The following is a 21,240-nucleotide window of genomic DNA, read 5'->3' as shown; positions in this document are numbered from 1 at the left end:
CTGACCCCTATCACAATAGTACCTTTGATCATGCACATTAATGAATTGATCCTCACAAGAGCCCCAGGGAAGGGGAAATACCATTACCCCTGTTTTACAGGCACAGAATCAGAGCACAAGGAGCTTAAGTGTCTTGCCCAAGGTCAAACAAGAAGCAGCAGTGGTTGGAATCAAACTCCGATTGCCAGTCCAGTGCCTGGGTTGTCAAAAGACCAGAAGAGTATTTGTGTAGCCAGTCTGTACGTATGTGCCTGTGTACATGCAGCTCTGTGTGATCCAGGCAGTTGGAAGAATAATACCTATTATCACTAAAACATCCTCAGTCTGATGTATCACAGTTCTTGAAATAAAACGATCTCTGGTGTTTGATGAGAAAATAATGACTGGGTCCTTCACTGAAGGACAGCGGCCGAGAGCTTTGTGACTGATGGATGCAGTCTAGCACCATTTGTACAGGACATTTGAGCTGTACGGTAAACCCACTCCAGGTAAGTGCTGTTTCAAGATTGTGAGATGAGAACTTGCAGAAACCAAGAAGAAGCTGACAGAGCTCCCCTTTGCAGGCACATGCCATGGGCTTTTCTGAGACACAGTGCTATGGCCCCTGCCCACCAACCTTAAAGAAACAGGGAGTTCTCTTCCTGCCTGTGTGGGAAGATGAGTCAGACGCACAGAAGCCATGATGCTTGGTGTTTATTGGTTGGGTAAGATGGGAGCGAAAAAGAGAAGAACATGGAGATGGCACAGGCAAGAAAGGAAATGCTGGCTATTTAATCAAGCTGACCTGACTGTTACTGAGGCACAGCACTCATTGCTCTTCCAGGCTTTGGTCTCCCTAGCTCTGCTGCAGTCTGGACCTACAGCGCCCCGGCTGGCCCTGGCTCAGGGTCTTTCTTAGGCTTGCTGCAGACATGCAGCATCCCCAGCTCTTCCAATCTCTTCCCCCCGGACACAGTGGTGGGGTGGGTTTCAAATATGGACAAACAGAGGTCAGGCTGAGACCTCCCCAAACTCATTCCACTTGAGCCTCGGTCTCCAGGGATGAAAGACTCATGTGCAAACACAGAATCTGCATGACCCTATGGATCATGCCAGTGTCCTGTCTGTAGCCAGCAGGGCCAGCCCGCCCTGACTCTAGCCACTGCTGCCAACAAACTCTCATGATTTTAGCATGAGTCGTATGATATTGGATGATATTCTTGAAGCCCTGGCTCCTAGAGCCCTGTGATTGCTTGGGAATGGCAGCTTTCAGTCTGAAAACAAGGTCAGTTTCCAGCACTCATGGTTGCAGAGTAAAGCCAGAACAGGCTCAAAAAGCAAATAAAAAGAACTTACAGTCTATTAATTTTAAAATCTCCTGATTTGGGGGACCTGACTCATAATGTTTGAATGCCTGGTTGGGCAGCATGGCACCACAGCAGCTGTGCTAAGGGCTAAGCCCATTTCCCTAATTTATTTTATGAGTTTTGCAGTGATTCCAACTGGAGGCTCTTTCACGTCTGATCTTGGACCTAAATCGTGCTCCTGTCTTCCATGGATACAGCAGGCTCCTGGCCCAACAGAACTGCTGTGGTCCGTCTGTACAGAGGGTAAGCAAGTCAAAAGGAGCTTGCGTAGGGGATGTGCACCCTTTGTCCGCTACTAAATGCACCTCTGTGGGCAGGGCAGGACTTCTCCAGTTTTCCTTTTGCGATGGCAGGTGCAAGGGCCACAAAGCATGCTCCTGCCCTGGCTGGCATGGAGTCCGTGGAGTGATTCTGCTCCACAGTTCTGGGGAAGAACTTCTCCTATATTCCACAAAGTGTACTGGTGGAATTGCCCAGCTGGGGAATATAATCCGTGCCTTGGGGACCCACCCCTTCTTAGCAGGCTGGTTTAGTGGGTGCTGATGAAAGGAGGATTTATCTTTGATCATTTGTTCTGCTTTTGTTCCCTTGAACAAGACATCTGCCTTTCAAACAAACAAAGCAATGAATTGTCATGCCAGTGGTTTCAAGGAAAAGAAAAAGTGGAGCTCTGATGACAGCACAAAAGAAGTTTTGTAAGGACATGAATTACTTGAAATATGGCCAGGAACTTCCGTTCCATAAATATATTTCTGATCGCTGCTAATAAATCATCATAATTATCCTATAAATAAAGGAAAGGAGCATTGGTTGATGCTCAAATTTCTCTGTGGGTCCCTAGAGCAAATTTGTTAGTGTCTTAAAAGAAACTATTTGCTCTAGATAGTTTGTTTGCGTTCTGCAGCTTGTATTTGTCATAGTCTTCGGTTTAGTCTTTGGAAATCCATGCTGAGCCTTTTCTCCTGCTTGATTCTTACAGAGAGATTCTTTTCTTACAAGGTTTCCTTCTTTTCTTTCTTTTTTTGCAATAAGAGGCCTTGACGGCTGTGATGAATTGGGGTTTTTTTCTTGGGGTTTTCTGTCTTTTCCAGGGTTTGCATGCACAGGGGGTGGGACTCAATGTACCTGGGTGTTACTGGTTTAACGAGGTGAGGGGAGAGGGAGTTTGTTGTTACAGAGGACCGGAGAGGGACTCGGGACCCCAGCCCAGGAGACACAACCGGTTCTGGCCAGTGGGAGGACAATGGGCTGCAGAGAGAGGACCCCGGTGACCTGACCAGCCGGTTCCAGCCAGAGGAGAGCTGCGAGGAGAGGGGACTCAGGCCTTCCTGTTTACGACCCTGTTTACCTGGAGAGAAGACAATGGACTGAGGCGGGGCTTGAGGCCGGGGATATCAGAGACCCAGCGGGGAAGCAGGGGGGCTCGGGCTGGCGAGGGGAAGCAGGCAGAGCCCACCTGGATGCAGGGAGACTGGGATGTGCTGTTATTGTGAGAGGCCAGGCCTGAGGCCCTGAGAGTTTCCTGTGCTGTGTTCAACTCTCAATAAACCCTCCTGTTTTATGCTGGCTGAGAGTCACTCTGGTCTAGAGAACAGGGTTGCATCAGCCCCTTCGGGGGTGAAGAGGCCTGGGGGTCCAGAGTGCATGGACTCCCGGAGGGGACCCACGGCAGAGACAGACGTGCTAAGGCTCAGAGGGGTGCGGCTCCAGGAGGTGGAGGAGCCTGACCCTGAGAGAGAGTGGACCCCCGAGAAGGGCTGTCTTACTAAAAGGGGTACCCCCCACGGACCACACAGGGCCAAGAGTGGGCACGATCTGTGAGTCCGTGACAAGGGCAAAGATCAAAGTTCCCTTCCACATCCCGCAGCTTGGCTGATGTCTTGCTGCTCTGTTTTAGGAGGCAGCACATCTTCCTCCTGCTGAGTGTACTTCTGCTTAATGTCCTCAGGGAGGAGAAAAGAGCATAGCAGAGCAGTGCCATCCATCCAGGTATGGTCCAGCCTCACTTACAGCTCAGCTCACGTCATCTGGAGTTCACAGAGATACCAAGTCATTACTGAACTGACCCATTACACTGTATTTGACTCCCTGGGGTAAGCAGCAGGAGAGTGGATCCCTGGTGATGGCCCAATGGAAATCTGGATTTCCATTGGGCCATCGGGATAGGGAGGCACCATACTTGGTCAATGGCAGGGAGCGAGGGACTCATCTTTAGGAGCTTCATTAGTTCAAATGCTTGAGGCGTGTGTTCGTGGAGCTGACGGGCTGCCAGGATTCCCAGCCCAGATGTGTGTGGGATTTACCTTGTAACTGTGTCTGTTGTCCACAGAACAGTGGTTCATTACAGTACACTGAAGGGTCATGATGCCACAGATCAATTGCCTTACACCACCTGAGCTGCACAGCGTTCTGGTGTGTTAAATATGTTAATGTGCAGGGTATTACTGATTTACTATAATAATGTTGCAAATTAATTATCTATAAAATAAACCCTTCAATGCTTTTAACACACTTTGTCCCCTTGGATGGGCATGATGGTTTGATTGGTTAACAAGCATTGATGCTGCATTATTATGCTGAATTGGAACTTGGCCAGCCAGTCAGATTGTCCCTTTCCTGATGTTTGTTGCACAGAGTTGTTCTAGCACATTATGTAGTGCTCAGCTCAGCTAGGGGAATTTCAGGCACTGCTGCTTTATATCAAAGCTGTTTGTGTCCAGACTCAGGTAGGGAGAGGAAGTGAAGTTTCTGGAGAGTGGGAGGTTCTTGAATAACACTAAAAGGGGCAGGCATTGTTCCTGCTTCATGGTGGGAGATTGCTAACAGGCTGAGGCCTTCATATCAGAAGAGGTGATCGCTAAGTAAGCTGGAGAAGGAAAAGCTTTCACAAGCAGTTTAACCTATTGTGACATGCTTTATAGATCTGTACTCTTATCTGATACAGCTCTTCAGCTGGACTCCATCAAGGCAGGAGTGGATTTGAAACCCAGGCTTGCTGTTCTTATTTCAATAGCAAACATTTAAAGTACAAATATGGCAGAGAAGATGAAAAATAAAGTCTGGTTTTGATTATGCTTCAGCACTCGCAGGAAATTGTCTCACACTCTCAGGGAAAAGGGAAATTACATGAAAATTAAACCATCCAGCTAGACCTGCACCAAGCCTTTCTCCGGTGACGTGTAAATTGTAGCTTTTGTGTCCAGTTTGCTACAATATCTTTTGTTTATCAACTTGTTGGTTTTGCCATAAGGCATTTCATAATGAAGTACAGTGTAAAACCACTCCATAAAACCAATGTCAAGTAATGACACATTGTGCACCATATGTCAAATGAGGATATACTGCACTGTGCAGCGAAGACAGCATTTTCATTCCTGATTTGCCAAATCTACTCCTGGGAAAGCAGAATCTGTTGCCGGCAACACCTTCACCAAAAGGTGCTGGAGCATCATGGAAAACCGCAAGAAAAGAATTGTTTTCAAAATGTCAAATGCTGTTTGTTTTGTTTCCTTTTACATCAGTAGGAACATCACAGTCCTACACACTTTTATACGTAAAACCCCATTTTCAATACGCAGGGCAGGAGGGAACCCAGCATCAGGAGTGAAGCTTAAGCACATTCACAAAATCTGTACATTCAAAGCCTTGTGTTATGGTACAAAATGGTCATTGTAGGCATAAGCATGTGTTTGTTTATTTAATTCATTTACTTAGATTCATTTATTTTTTTTAAAAACCCCCAAAACCTACCCCCAGCCTGACAACGATTTAAAGTAACAGTCCATACTAGCATAACCTGCATCAATGTAACAGACTCACCCCACCTCTACAAATTCAGCCAGTAATTCAAAGGCAATAAAATATATCTTATTCAAAACCCCATTGCACCCATGCCTTCAAGTCCCCATGCCCAAGCCCTAACATAGAGCAGGTCACAAAGTCCAGGACGCCAGCAAAGCATTGCACACATGGAATTGTGCCTGTTGTTTTGTGCAGAGTGTGGGACAATGTCGGACCCTGAGGTTTGAAAATTTGTCCCTAAATTTTCATCCTTGGCTGCCTACAGAGAGACTCTTGACCTGATTATCATGGTGCTAAGCCCTCTTAGTTCGCATTGATTTAATTAGCTCTTCGCCCTTCCAGAGGCCAAGCAATACAAGTCCTGGCTCTTTCCGGATGCAGTGCCGGCCGACCTGTCTATGCTATGAATGTCCCCAAAACAATCCGTGTTACCAATATGATAAATTAGCCCTATTTTATGATTTTGCTGGGAGATAAAAGCACCAAGAGCATCCCTATTATTCTTTTATGATTGTAGGTAACTGCTGAAATTGGGTAAGTCAGTGCATTTGGCCATCTACCCCAGCTACTACTACTGTGACTATAGAACAGAATAGGTCCAAGCCTATATAAGCATCTTTCATACTGAACAGGTCCCTCCTCAAGTGCTTCTCAAAGGTACGAGGCAGATACCAGTGATAGAAGGGCAGATCCTTGAGGGGCAGAGCATCCTCAACTCCTACTGAAGCCCCCCTCATACTGGAGCACTGGGCAAGCCAAGTTGCTTGCAGGTGGAAATGGACACAGCTCTATGGACCTCAGTGCAGTTTTGCTCATTGAGGCCAGCAGAGGAGTTGACCCAGCATCACACAGAATCAGGCCCATGGTGACTCAGTAGGTAAAAGTAGCAGTCACTCAGCCGTAACTCACACTTGCCTTGGTTTCCCTGTGAGAGACGAGGGGTAATGTAGCCAGGACCCTGCGGTGGGTACCCTGGGATCTTGGTGTCTGTGGCATGTCATCGCTGCAATCAGAGGCATGGTTGCAGCTCAGGTGGACATACCTGTGCTAACTTGAATCTAGCTAGCACAGCTTGGCAGTAATGATGTGGTGACAGAGGCATCAGCACAGGCTGTATAAGCCTACCTGGAATTCTGGATTCTTTTTGGCATTGTTAGCTCACCCTGGGGTTCTCCCCCCAGAGCTGTCTGTGCTAAAGGGGCCTAGGGTTAACGTCTCAGCCACAGTACTAGAAACCTGTACCATTCCTCTTTTCTTTCTGAAGCAACGTTACTGTTTATTGGAAGTTTACCGTTTGGAAACCGTCCCATTTAAATTAAGAGGAAAGTAACATGAGACTCAGTCTTGGGGAAGGAGAAAGCTAACCACAAGCACAGTTACAACACTGAGGCAAAGGGAAGGAATTCAACCACTGCTCCTCTACTTTGCTGTGGCTCTTTTCAGACATCTCAGAGCACTTCACTGAGTACTTAATTAAAGCTGGTGGAAGAAATACTATGTTAAGACAACTTCAATGGCTGTTATGAGCAAGTAACATCCTACAGCCTGTAGCATATGGGCATAAATATATGCATTAATGTCAATTAAACTGCACAATAAATCACCTTATTCTGTCTGGAAAATGAGCAATGTATTGAGAAGATGGGATAAGGAGCTTCTGCACTCATATAAAACATAAATAGAAAGTGCTTTTTTTTTTTTGAGACATGGGCCATTATTAGAGAACATTCATTCATTGCATGCACTGCAGTGACAAAAATGAAGTTATCTGAGTGAACAGTAAAATCGCTCAGCTCTGTGTGCTGGAGATGGCTTTACTGGTAGAATCATGCTTTGAGATTTGGCCCAGCCTCCTCTCTCACAAATTCAGCATGCAGCCTATTCATTATCAGGTACCACTGGCTGGAAGCTAAAACCAGACAAATTCAAAGGAGAAATAAGGCACATGTTTTTAACAGCGAGGGCGATTAGCCATTGGACCAGATTACCAGAAGTGATGGATGCTCCTCCTCTGGATGGACTGGATGCCTTTCTGGAAGATGTGCTTGACCCAGACACAATTACAGGGCTCTATTCTGGGGTAACTGGGTGAAATTTTATGGCCTGCGTTACACAGGAGCGCAGACTGAATCATCTGGTCCTTTCTGCCCTTAAAACCTATGAATCTATTAATTATGCTTCCCCGTTCCACTTGCCCTTTTTGGGGTTGGTGGTGGAAGAGTTTAGGCAGGCCTTCCCTGGCTCACTTACTGAACTGTGTTGTATTCTCGTCACACTCTTTTCTAATGCCCATTGATCTAAATTCTCACATCTGCACAGAGAAAAGAGATTTCTGAATTTTCAGTTGATAGGCTCAGGTATTAGGATTCCTAGGACTTTAGCTTTCTTTAGAGGTATGTTTAATAAAGATTAGAATTTTAATTACATGCATTTCTATAGCACTTATCCCTATAATATCATTCTAAAGTATCATTCATGTCGCTTATGACTGAGCCTCTGTGTAGCTCAGAGCCAGGGGATGAGGATGTGACCATAGCATTGTGAGGATGTCAGCACATAAAATTCAGACCACTGATCTGAAGTCATCGGCACCGAGATAAAAAAATGGTTTGTGGGCTCTTTATAATCTCAGATCTGCAGAAGGGATAATTATCAGGGCTTCATTCACATTTAGCAGTTACTGTTTGAAAGTGATGGGGGTTGAATGTAAATTCTTGTTAATTTCCATTCACTTCCTTTCATTTTACAAAGCTGTTCTCACGTATGGGGAAAGCCTGTGTTGAGTTAAGTCACTTATCCTGCAGTGATGTAAAAAGACTCCAGCTCAAGAATATTGACATGCGTGAAAGTCAAACTCACTTCTCTTCCTGAACACATGAATTCTGACAATGATTAGTTATCAATGCAATACACCTGCTATGCATTGATAAATACTACTACCAGATAATAAGGACTCTAGGCAAAGAGAAAATAAAAAGCTTTTCAAGAAGTGATCAAAAATGGTTTAAAATATGGCACAAATGCCTCATGCATTACTCAGATTTCAAGATTAAACTGATGCACAAGTGACAAGAGCACTGAGATTAATGAGACACAAATATGGCTAAAGGAAAATGAATCTACAAAAGGTTTTGTAAAGATTCCCCAGGGATTTATGGAGGCCCTGTCCTTTATGAAAGCAAATGTGCTAATTCCATTATTCCGGAGAATCAGAGATAATATAGCAGGCTATTTCACAGCCAGAGAGCATCTAAAAAGCCCATCAACTAGGTAAGAAAAGAGCAGAAGGAAAATCCATTAACATACTAGACAGGAAAGGTGCTACTGCTAAAAATACATCATTTCCACGAATGCCACCATGTACCTGGAATTGTAGAGCAGAGCCTGTGGATAAGATATGCCATCATCATAGAAAACCATCTCAGTTTGTTCCAGATAAAATATTTTTAATGGAGTATGTGAGAAATAAGCCTGCTGCTACAGATGTGCAAGAAAGGGATAAAAAAAAAACCCACAAAGGAAAATCACTGATGTCCATACATCAATGCATTTAAGCTCTGCTGAACTTAACAGTGTGTTCTTTAATGATCTCATTTTCTATTAGGGACAATGGGTTTATACCAGTGGCTTATGGTACCTGTGTAAATCTCACTGAAATTAGTGGGAACTGCCCATGAGTGAATGAAAGTAGAATTTGGCCTCTTATATGAACTTCCTCTGGGCCTAAGTCTGTGATTGCTTCAAACCCCACTCCAACTTCAAAGCACCTTGAATTAAAAGTAGTCTAGAGAGAAGCTAACAAGACAAAGTCTAGGAGAGTGGTGAAGCACTGGAATGGGTTACCTAGGGAGGTGGTGAAATCTCCTTCCTTTGATGTTTTTAAGGCTCTGCTTGACAATGCCCTGGCTGGGATGATTTAGTTTGTGTCGGTCCTGCTTTGAGCAGGGGGTTGGACTAGTTATCTCCTGAGGTCTCTTCCAACCCTAATATTCTATGATTTTAGAAGTTCCCTTTTTGGTTGACCTTTAATTAAATCAGAAAGAACAGAGACTTCCTATATTCATGAAAACAAAAGGCTCATTAAACCTCCCCTTCATTTGGGTTCTATTGCAAAGCATTACACATTGTACTTGAATGCCCAATACCTTTAACTACCCCAGGACCCTTGCCAAGTAAAGGGGAGTCTTTCACATGCCATCAGATATTTAACGTTTCCCATAATTCAACACTATGACTGAAATCTTGGCCCTGCTGTGGCTAATGGGAATTTTACTATTGACTTCAAGGGGGCAAGCATTTCACCCTACGTGTATGTAGTCCAGGCAGACTGAGAGAGCACAGGAAGCTATCAGTGCACTATGCAAGAGAAGGGGACCTGCAGAGAAGCCCCATTTTCCCAAGCCAGCAAGCTTCCCGTTTTGTTTGCAGTACAGGAAGGGGAGCGGTGCACCCCCTACTCGCTCTAATTTTAAGCTCTGCGGTGCAATCCTGGCTCCAGTGAAGTCACTGTGAATTTTGGTATTGATTGCAAGGAGGACAGGATTTTCCCTCTGGGTTAGTGTAGGTGGGTTACGTCCTTGAGATACAACTGAGCTCTTTCAAAGATTTTTCTATTTTTTAGTTATAGAGAAGTTTTGTTCTGTGACCTTTATCCAACCGTAATTGTAACATCCAGTTCATCAGGTGGTAATTAGCATCCAGACTGCTTGCACTAGAAGAGCTCAGACACTTGGGGTTATTTTCAAATTCATATTTTAAAACCAGGCCCCTGCCCCAGTGCCAGGGGACAAGATGCTAACTCGGGGAGGGCCAGAGGCTTGAGGACAGGATGGGATTCTGAGCCAATTCATATCAGCCGTGTTGGAGTTCGCAGAACCTACAAAAAACATTGTGAGCATGACTTAGCCGGTCTGGTGTCGCCCCATCGTTGAGAGGTTTGCATCTGTGGGAGCCTGCCTGCACAGCATGGTGAGCTGACCCCTTCCCTGCCCACTTGGGGCACTTTGCACACCAGGAGAGACTTGTGATATCCAGAGCCTGTTCCCCAATCTGTGCCCAGTGAGCTTGCTGGTCTAGGGTCTAAGCTGAACTTCCCAGGGTTCAGTCAAGCCAATTACCCAGCACTGAGGGAAGAGCTCCATAGCTGTATAAAATAGTCAACACCGAACATCCAGCTCAGTTCAAGCAACAAACTGTCGCAGTGGTTCATGTCATCCACTGTCTGTTCTTCAACCAATTACCTGGTGACTATAGCTTCTAGATGGCCTGTTAGAATTGCAGACAACAACAATGAACACCCTAGTCTGTGCAAAATTCAGTAGCTGTCAGGGGTGTGATACCATTGGAGATCTGTGATGTTCCACAGCTTAGTTAGTTGCACAAGGGACAAATCTGTTCTTTGCAAATCTGCCTTCAACTCGGCAAAATAACTAGGGTCTAAAGCGACGATTTAGTACTTCCCATCCTTTTTCTGGTGTATGTACAGTACAGGCCGGGTGTTTGCTTCAGAGAGAGATGTTTGAAGGAATTGATTAGCAACGTTTGGATTTAAAAAGCAAAGAGAATAATGTACAAGTGGCCTAGCTAAGCTAACGCAATGCAGGGTGCTGGCTCATCTGTACAGTAACAAATTACTCTCTTTATGTGCTGAGACAGTCCCAATAAAGGGCGAATGCAGCTGTGGGAACTCTGGGGTGCCCAGACAGGTTTGAGACAGGATGTTTACAGAGTACTGCTAATCAGGGCAGGCAGGAAACTAAAGTTTCTCTCCATGGGAAAGAATCATTGGGGCATATGTGCCTGGCTAAGCATGAATTTCCTTGTGAAAACAGGCAGAAGAAAAAGACAGGCTGAGTGCACTTGGGAGGCAGCTGTGCCCAAGGTGAGTGGCCATGTAGGTGACCTTTGCAGGGGATGTGGCCCCGGCTACAGGAAGTGAGGCTCAGCAAGCAGCAAGGCAGGAAGAGTGTCATGCTCCTTTTCTTTTAGATTTTGAGAATGTGCAGAAGATAGAGGAGCTCCTCCAAATGCTACTTTGTTCTTGGCTCTGCCAAAGCTTCTCAGTCCTGAGGTCTAGTGTCCCTGCTCCTCCATCCCTGCTACTGTCCCTATGTATTTCTTTTACAGTGCTCAAGAGTGTGTGTGCATTCTGAGTCTTTGGCTTCTCTCTCTCTCTCTCTCTCACACACACACATACGCTCGCACACACGTTAGTGATCCTGGGTCTAATTTTCAAAAGCACACAGATGATTTTTCACCAGGACCTGTACTCTATGTCACTTAGGCAGTTTGGTAAATCACACCCATTGTCAACAGAATTCTGTGAGACAGCCAGAAAAATCAAATTTCAGAATAACAAAAAGGTAAAAATCACATCACACTCCTGCATCCCTCACAGAGTTTAAGTCAAATTTAATTACATCCATAGGATGAGGAAAGGGTTAAACTTTACCTATTTTTATTGCAAAGACCATGCTGTAATCCTCCTTGGTAACTGTATCCAAGACAGCATCTTTCCTTCCACCTACAGGCAAGTTAACAGATGCCTTCTTAAGATCATGATCCAACAAATCACAAAGCATGTGGAGGTTTTCCTAGTGACTTATTAGTACGTTTCTTAGGATTCCCACACTTACATACAGAAAGAAAGGTTACAATGGGGAGAAGATGCTAGTGAAATTATCAGTAATAAAGTCAATGCAGATCAGAGAGAATTGAAGGAAAGCAGGTGTTTTATCCATAAACATTGCTGTCCCTGCAGATCTATATAACGAAGCAGTTGGTCATTTATAATCACATTTTTATACTCCTTTGCCAGCCATTAGGGGTTTTAAATGAGTTGGTGAGATGAGGAACAAGTTGCACAAATCAATTCACTAAAGGCTTCCTCCCCTCCTACTTAAACTGTAGACTAATTCACATTTCCTGTCACCAAAGTGGGCTGTTCTCTATCTCATTCTCTTTAGCTCATGCCTCTCATTCACTGCTAGGCAACCGCAGCAGTAAATGAGCTAGACACTGCTAGGGCCAAGACTTTCAATAGGTATCAACCTGCCCTGCCCTTCAAAACCACACCCAACATTTTGTGCCCACAATTCTGAGAGGGCAAACAATAGAATTCTGACATGTCCCCATCACCCGGCAGTCCTATTGTCTGGAAGAAGAGAAGAATGTGGAAGAGACATTGAAAGTGGCTCAGAGAAGAGGATTTTGTCCTCTTAAGATTTATTTTTCAGACACAATAGGAATGACCCCAGAGTTTGTCCCCAATTCAGAATTTAACCTGGAATCATTCCCAAAGTATAAGGACTTTCTCTGTGTGTTTGCTTTCGCACTGTCACAATCTTCTTCTCTCTTTTGATGTTTCTGGGACAATAATCCTCTGAGAATTGCCTTCCTGGTGGCATTTTCGACTGAAGGCATTAAGGTCTGTAGGCCTGCTTCCTAGATGCTGAAGAGGAGGAAAGGAGTTTTGTAGGGGAGTGGCTGGCTGAACTCTGGTTGAATTAATCATTTTAAGGCTGCTGGGATGTCAATTGTGTTGTTAATGAGCCCAGGGGCACACAGCGCCTTATAGAGGAGTCTTTTCAGTGATTTTAAAGTCAGAATGAATAAACAAATAGAAGGATGAATTCCAGCCCAATTTCTAGGCAAAAGAATTCTCAATAAGTATCAAATCCCATGAAGGCTCCCAGGTCTGACGTCACTCCCTTTGCCTGCTGGAATACCAGCTCTCCGTCTGGCATGGCAGAACTCACGCATATGAAACCAACCTGAAGGCTGATTGCATTTCGGCACAAACTTATAAAAGATTTTTGAAAGGTGGGGAAGAGGAAAGATGATTTCCACTCAGAAATGGCTGCAGTTAACAGGCTTCTTGTGTTTAAGCCGTAAGTCATTTTCTTCTGCTTAGCAACCAATGTGTTCAATATGTCACCAGCCCCTCGCACTGGCTTTTGTAATATTGGAAATTGCACTCTCTCTCTCCTGAGTGGCCTGTGTTCTCCACAGACCGTTTATGTGTGGAGTTATTATTTTCAATACTGTGCACAAGGTGCTTGGTGTTGTCAAAACATATAGGGAGACAGTGGCTAGATTTCCAATACACATTTGCAATACTGAGGTTGGACTCTTATATCAGTGTACCCCAGGTATCCAGAAAGGAAATGTTCAGGAAAAGAAGTGCATGATTTATCTGTGTCATTTTGCTAAAATTGTTAATTTACAAAGATTACCTCCATCATTGCTAAAATTTAATTTTTTTACAATGAATATGATTATTCATTATTAATTATTTGCATTACCGATAGGCCTGTGTGTTGGCAATATCAAAATTTAGCACAACTCACTGTGTCCATACGGAGAAGGGACTAGTATTTTAAATGGATAGCGCTGCAATCATGTCCATAACAGAAGTTTTCCTTACAATTTAGATGAACATAGGTGATTTATATTGCACCTTCTAAAATTAATTGACTATAGAATATTACAGAAAGAACAAATTGTCTAGCCTACGAGTTAATATTTCATCAGATGTTTTACATTAATGGTGCCCAAACTGTCCTAATCTGCCAGAAACAAATAATAATAATAAAAAATCAGTCTAGCCAGTTTTTAAGTTATAGATTAAAAAATTCCAGTTACAAATTGTGGGTATTGCTCTGCTGCCAAAACTCCCATGGATTTCACTGGAAGGAAGCTCAGATCCTGGAAAAGAGGTTTCCAGTTTCCAGAGGCTCTATCAGACAAACAGTTGTGTTCAGGTGGAATAAAGATAGTAGAATCTTCAATACAATTTAATTTTACAATGAGTCATTCATACAGCTATCTTCCCAAACGATAGCACAATGGAAACATTGCAAGAAGATGCAAACGTAAATAGGGATCATAGACAAAGTGAGGCAAGAAGGTTGGGAATTGTAAAAACTGGTAAGAAGGAATGATCCCAGATTTGGGAGGTGTAACACTGAGGGTGTGTGTGGCTATGTAGTTAGAACGGTAACCCATCCACAGAGGCGGCTAGAGTTGAGATGAGGCAAGGACATAACGTGATTTTCATTTTGACTTAGGTTTAAGTGGGGGCTGAAAGTGAAAAACTATGGCAGGGCTGGTGGTTAGCTTTTGATTAGAGGGTGCCGAGATCTCACTAGCTGTCCCTCACAAGGTTTCTGCTCCAAATGTGTGAAATCTCATGAAAACAACTATTCTTGAGCAGTCTCCTCAATCTCCTGAATACAGGCTCCTTCCAGTTCTAGACCCAACACAGAAAATAACTTTTGGGGCGGCTTCAGAAGCTGGAATTCAGATTTCAAACCATATGACAGTCAAAGGGGTTCAGCTCTGAATGCCTGGTTTGGACACATCTCATATGGTAAGCCAGGGCATGCACAGTCACGGCTGACTGTTCTGTGCCTAAATCCTCTGCAGGGCTGAAATTCCTACTGGGCAGCTGGTGACGTCACACACTGAGCTAAGACTCCTGAGACACCGGTAAGGACAATGCCATCCCCTTGCTTTAGTCACAACAGAAGCAGTTGCTTAAATAAAGCTTTTATGTTTGTGAGATTAATTTAGACAGAAGCTGGAGGAGACGTGTGGTAGCAATGACCTCTTAGAGCAGGGGCGGGCAAACTTTTTGGCCTGAAGGCTGCATTGGGTTTTGAAAATTGTATGGAGGGCCGGTTAGGGGAGCGGGTCGTGGCCCGACCTCCATCCCCTATTGGCCCCAGACCGGGACTCCTTCCCCATCCAACCCCCCTGTTCCCTGATGGCCCCCCCGGGATCCCTGCCCCATCCATCCCCCCACACTCTCTGGACCCTGACTGCCCCTGGAACCCCCGCCCTTGACTTTTCCCTGCCGCCCTATCCAACCCCTTCTCTCATTCCTAACGCCCCCCCCGGGACCCGTGCCCCATCCAACCAGGCCTACTCCCTGTCCCCTGACTGCCCCCTGCCACCCCATTCAACCCCCTCTCCTTCCTGACTGCCCCCCTGGGACTCCTGCCCCCATTCAACCCCTCTGTTCCCCGCCCTCTGTCTGCCCCAATCCCTATCCACACCCCCACCCCCTGAGCACCACCCCAAACTCCCCTGCCCTCTGTCCAACCCCCCCTGCTCCCTGCCCCCTTACCGCGCTGCCTGGAGCACTGGTGGCTGGCGGCATGGCTGTGACTGGAGCCAGCCACACCTCCGCGCAGCACAGAGCATCGGATCAGGCTATGGCCATGNCTCTCCTTCCTGACTGCCCCCCTGGGACTCCTGCCCCCATTCAACCCCTCTGTTCCCCGCCCTCTGTCTGCCCCAATCCCTATCCACACCCCTGCCCCCTGACCATCACCGCAAACTCCCCTGCCCTCTATCCACCCCCTGCTCCCTGCCCCCTTACTGTGCTGCCTGGAGCACTGGTGGCTGGTGGCGCGGCACCAGGACAGGCAGCTGCACCGCCTGGCTGGAGCCAGACACGCCGTCACCACTGTGCAGCACAGAGACCGTGTCAGGCCAGGCTCTGCAGCTGTGCTGCCCCAGGAGCTCGCAGCCCCACCGCCCAGAGCATTGCGCCAGGGCAGAGCGAGCACGGGGGAGGGGGAACAGTGGGGTAGGGGCCAGGAGCTAGCCTCCCAAGCCAGGAGCTCAGGGGCTGGGCAGAAGGGTCCCGCGGGCCCGTAGTTTGCCCATCTCTGTCTTAGAGAGAAAGCTGTGTTGATTAATGAATTAATGGCTGGTGCTGCAGAGTCCCTTTAAGAAAAATTAGTTTTGTTCTTGTAATTAGTCTTTTGCTTGCTGGTCCTTTCGTATAGATTTTGCCATTTGGCTCTGCGTATTTTATTGGAGTGAAATTGTGAGTTATCTAGAGAAAGGGTCTGTTTGCTCTTTTAAGGAAAGAGCCCAAAAAGAGTTCAGAGTCTGCAAATTTCAAAACAATTTCTCATCTATAACCAGGGGGAACTTAGAAAAATCTGTCCCCAAATTCAAACAAAAGGTTCCCTTTTATTATAGCAATTGAACAGAACCCACAAAGGGGAAGTTCTCATTTTTAAAGAAGGCTGCCTTCCTTTAAAATGCTAGTTACAGCAATAATTCTGCATCCTACCTGCAGCACTGCTGGAAATAAAGGGGCCATTTCAGGCTAGGATCAAACATGTCTTAAGATGATTGAAGTATTTGCCAATAACTTTGTTTTTGGTTTAAACAATCCATTGTTTTTTAAATAAACATGAAGAAAAAATACAAAGGAAACTGAGATTTTCTGAAGGAAACTTGGCTGATTCTTCCTATCCCTTGGAGCTGGGACTTTTGGGAGAAATTGGCTTATTTGGGAGACTTCCACCACTACCTGAAAACTGGTTCAGCGACTGGTGGGAACAGTGGCTTTTGGCCTTTCCTCTCCCAGTCTCTAGCAGAACCAGGAAGTGCAAATGCAGATGTGATCCCTGTGAAAGCGGCTGGCAAGGCTCTGAAATCTTGACTCTTTTTCTTTCTCCTGTGCTGAGCAGAGTTTGAACATAGCAGTGCTACACTTTGCAGTGAGCAGCTGCTCAGTAAACGCAGGGCCACCCACACCCATGTTCTCCATTGCTCCACAATCAGTTTTTCCACTCAGTTGCAGTCTCTATTGATAGTAGTGAGCTTTTGATGTTGTCTGAGGGCTGGTCTACACTACGGGGGAAAATCAATCTCAGATACGTAACTTCAGCTATGTGAATAACGTAGCTGAAGTCGAAGTATCTAAGATCGAATTACTCACCGTTCTCACGGCGTGGGATTGATGTCCGTGACTCCCCGTGTTGACTCCGCTTTGGGTTAGTGGAGTTCCGGAATCGATATAAGCGCGTTCGGGGATCGATATATCGCGTCTAGATGAGACGCGATATATCGATCCCTGAGCAATCGATTGCTACCCGCCGATACGGCGGGTAGTGAAGACGTAGCCTGAGACTTTTCCAGAGGACAATAAATTACAGTTAATAGCAGAGAAAATGACGCCACAAGAACAATTTTTATCAGTTGGGCAAGACTTTGGGTGAAGGGTAGGCAGAGTAGGGGCAGGGATTGGAACCAGGGTTTAAACACACAGCCAGTCCAGTCCAAAAAGTTTGGCATTAGTTAATCCTGTCCTGGAGCTGCAGGGCAGGACAGTCAGGGAGCAGCTGTACATGCAGGCTATGGAAAGGGTCTCCTGGGTAGGGAGTGGGCAGACCAGGGAGAGCCCTCAAGCTGTATATTTATACCTCAAATTTATTTGGAGAAAGTGGTCTCCAAGCACAAATGGTGTGGAGGGGTTGTGATCTCTCTACCAGGCCATGGATTGGCGTAGAGGCCCAGGAGTGTCTTTGGAGGGTGAGGAGGACAGTGTTGCAGATCTCAGCCTTACCTATGGTCATCACTGATGGATTTCACCTTCCCAGCCCATTTGTACTCCACTTGCATTGATCCTGATGGTTCCAACATTTCCCTTCAGCATTACATGACAGAGTTGCCAGCTCTTGCAATTTTATGGCAAATCTCATCATATTTTGTGTTTTTCTGCCTGACCAAGGGGCAGGGCAAGGGAGTGATTTCCAAAGCTGTGAGCCTTCCCCTGAGAGTGTTTGTGCAGATTCTGGTCACGGATGGAACTAGCAAATGCAGAGACACATGGGTTTTGGTAGGAATGTGGTCAGACCTAGATGTCAGGAGCCAGGACTCTTAGTTTCCAGCGCTGCCACTGATTCACTTTATAACTGTAAGCAAGTCACAGCCCCTCTCTGTGCCTCAGTTTACCCCGCTGAAAAATGGAGATGTTTATAAAGCACTTTGAGATCTTTGGGGGGTATTGTAACAGGAGAGCATATGGGTTAGCCCATCTCAGTACAACACATTTATTAATTGTAGTAAAGACAATAAAACTTCACTGGACTTTTTCAAATACAAAATAACACTTAAATTCAGTTCACTTTGGGTTCTGGATGAAGATTAATGTTACTCCTTTTATCTGAACAGGTTTTCTTCCTCCTGAAGTAACCTCTTGTCCTTCTGAAAAAACGTTTGCTACATATGACACTTCTTTGTATGACACCTCAGTTGCATTGCAGATTTCGTCTTGTCCTTTGGTCCTTTTCTATTTCTTTTTGTTCTGTGTTTGTGTAGCACCTAACACAATGGGGTCAAGGTCCAGGACTGGGGCTCCTAGGCACTATGATCATACAAATAAATAAATACACCTCTACCTCGATATAACGCTGTCCTTGGGAGCCAAACAATCTTACTGCGTTATAGGTGAAATTGCATTATATTGAACTTGATTTGATCCGCCAGAGCATGCAGCCCGGCCCCTCCGGAGCGCTGCTTTATTGCATTATATCCGAATTCATGTTATATCGGTGGCGTTATAACGGGGTAGAGGTGTAATATTAGATTCCAGAATAGACACTCTCATTTAGAATTAAAGTGGCCAAACTGAAATGAGGCCACTTTAATTCTGAATGAGCAACCACACATGGTTGTAATGTGGTTTAATGCATTTTTACATTCACAGTTTTGGTGAATTTAGATTCATTTTCCTCAATGTCCCCATGTAGACAAGGCCAAAGCCTGTTTCACTGGAAATATCCTTCTGCTCATACCAATGCCACCTCTTGGACCAGAACTGCTTCCCGCAGCTGCAGCAGAGTTGCCAGGCTCTGTTCTGTCAGACTGAAAGAACAGAAGGGCTCTTTGGAGATGCTCTGAGAGGCAAATGAGTGGCATTTGCTTGGCACCTCTACTACATCATCAAACATACAGGTTCAGATTTTGAAAATCAAGATCTGGCGAAAAAGGATGTTCGTTGTATCTCTTTCACCTGAGTCTGTGTTTGCTTGTGCAGCCAGCTGTGGTATATATTGTAGCCTACATACTCCACTGGTATTTGCATGTACAACAGACTCAAGCTGTGAACATTGCGTAGAACATCTCCTCTCCCACAATGCAACCGTGCTCTAAGTGTATTGAATTAAATGAGGAAGTGCCATAAGTAAAGCAGTGTGCTGCTCCTCCCCTACAAGTTACTGGCATATCTTGGTCTTCGGTACTTTCAAAGCACAGATAAAAAATGTATCCACTTCCCGTGCCCTAGAACAGAAAGTTCCTTCAACAGCACTACATTTCATTTTGGGGAGACACCCTCTGACTAGGGGATTAAAAGAAATCAACATTATGACAGTTTATATACAACTAAATAAATACATAAACTAGACTGCAGGTCATGGATGCACCTTCTTTCACTGAAGTACTAAATAAAGTATCGTTTCACAAGTTTTTCAGCCACAATGGCGATACTCAGAAAGCATGCTCTTTATGTTACACTGATGGACACAGTGACAGACAAACAGAAGTGATGGGGAAACCATCTCACCTGGCACAATGAACCCATATCTCCCAAGTCCATGGGCAGGGGAGTTGTTTAGTAAAATACACAGAATTCTAATCCAGCCTTTCTTCTGAAACATTCCCCATGTCTGCTGACAGCAGTGAATTCTCCCCTCCAATCTCCTCCCTGAACTCTACCGTAGACAAGAATACAGCATTTTAACCACCATTGTCTCAACCTGCTTTGAACAGTTATGCAAAACATGGTTGTTAAAACACTTGCTGTTGGTCAGTGGTACTGCTCTGACTATTGTTCCATCACCCTCACCAGAAACAGGGCATATTTCAGTGCCCTAGAGATACTAGATACTGAATATAATATATCCCTTCTTCAATGAAGTCGTAGACCAGAAGTGCCATTGCTTATTAATCTCTCTGGATTATTGGAGAAGCAATTTTCAAAACTGGAACGTATCACATTAGACTATTGTGTTCAGTCCAGTAACCCTGTCTTGCCTTTTATCATGCTTCCAACGGGGGCAAATGAAACCATAACAGTGCCTACCCACCTATGGAATTCACTGCCACAAAAGGAGATTGTGAAAATTATTGTGGTTGCAGATTACAAAAGGATGAGGGATTTTATAACCCGAAATGTCATTCCCTGGTATGCAGCTAGGACCAGGGCCATCACATGTCCTGTAATTGCCAAAGTGGCCAAGACACAAGTCTGGCACTATGTACAATAATGCACAACTGGCTCAGCACACTGCTCATCCTCCTCTGAAGCATCATGCACTGGCAACTGCTGGAGGAAGAATTTCATGTGCAAATTAAGTATGAGCATGTGTCTGCAAGGGTGACTCCCACCTGTGTCCATCCCTCTGCCCTTTCCCAGTCGTGCAGCCCCAACACAGTGCCCAGGCAGTCCTTCTGCCCCCGTTCAGTTCCCTCCACCTCACTCCTAACCAGCCCCTTCATCCTCCTGCTGCACTGGGGACCAGGTGGGAAACTTCCACTGCTCCACAAGCCTCCCAGTTGCCATGGAAACACTATCACGCGCTCCAATCCCAGCCCTCCCTAGCTCCTGAACGGCTAAAGGGAGGTTGATTGAAAGGAGCCGGTGAGGCCACAGATCTCGGGATAAAGCGTCAGACAGAGCAATCAGCCTCCCCGTGTCCTGCCTTGTAACCCCGCACAGCATAACCCCTCATGCCCTGCAATCCCCCATACATCCCTATGTAGTGCAACCCCACTGCGTTCCCCCATGCACCCCTAGTACTGCAACCTCCCCAGATGCGCTGCAATTCCCTACGCACCCCAGTAGTGCAACCCCCCAGATGCGCTCCAATCCTCTAAGTACCCCTAGTACTGCAACCCCCAGACGCACTGCAATCCCCTACGCAACCGTCTCTCCTACACCCCTCAAACCACTGCACACCCATGCCCTACACTGCACTGCATAGCCGTGCCAGTCCTCACGGCCCCCGCGCATTCGGTGTCACCCCAGTGCAAGCCCCCCGGCACACCCCGAGGCGGAGCGGCGCAGACTCTAACGCAGCTCGCCCCCGAGGCCGGGTGGGTGTCGCTGGGGGGAGGGGGCGGCGGCGGGGTCCTGCTGCTAACGAGGTTCAGCAACCTCCGGCGGGGGGAGGGGGCGAGTGACGTCAGCCGGGGCTGGCCCACGCGGACTTGGGACCCGCTGCCCGGGAGGCGGGCGGTGCAGAGCGGCCGGGGGAGCGCGCGGGCTGCACCGAGACCCTCCCGC

The sequence above is a fragment of the Chelonoidis abingdonii genome, chromosome 23, assembly GCF_003597395.2.
Source record: "Chelonoidis abingdonii isolate Lonesome George chromosome 23, CheloAbing_2.0, whole genome shotgun sequence".
Taxonomy (NCBI): Eukaryota; Metazoa; Chordata; order Testudines; family Testudinidae; genus Chelonoidis; species Chelonoidis abingdonii.
This window is presented reverse-complemented; position numbering follows the sequence as displayed.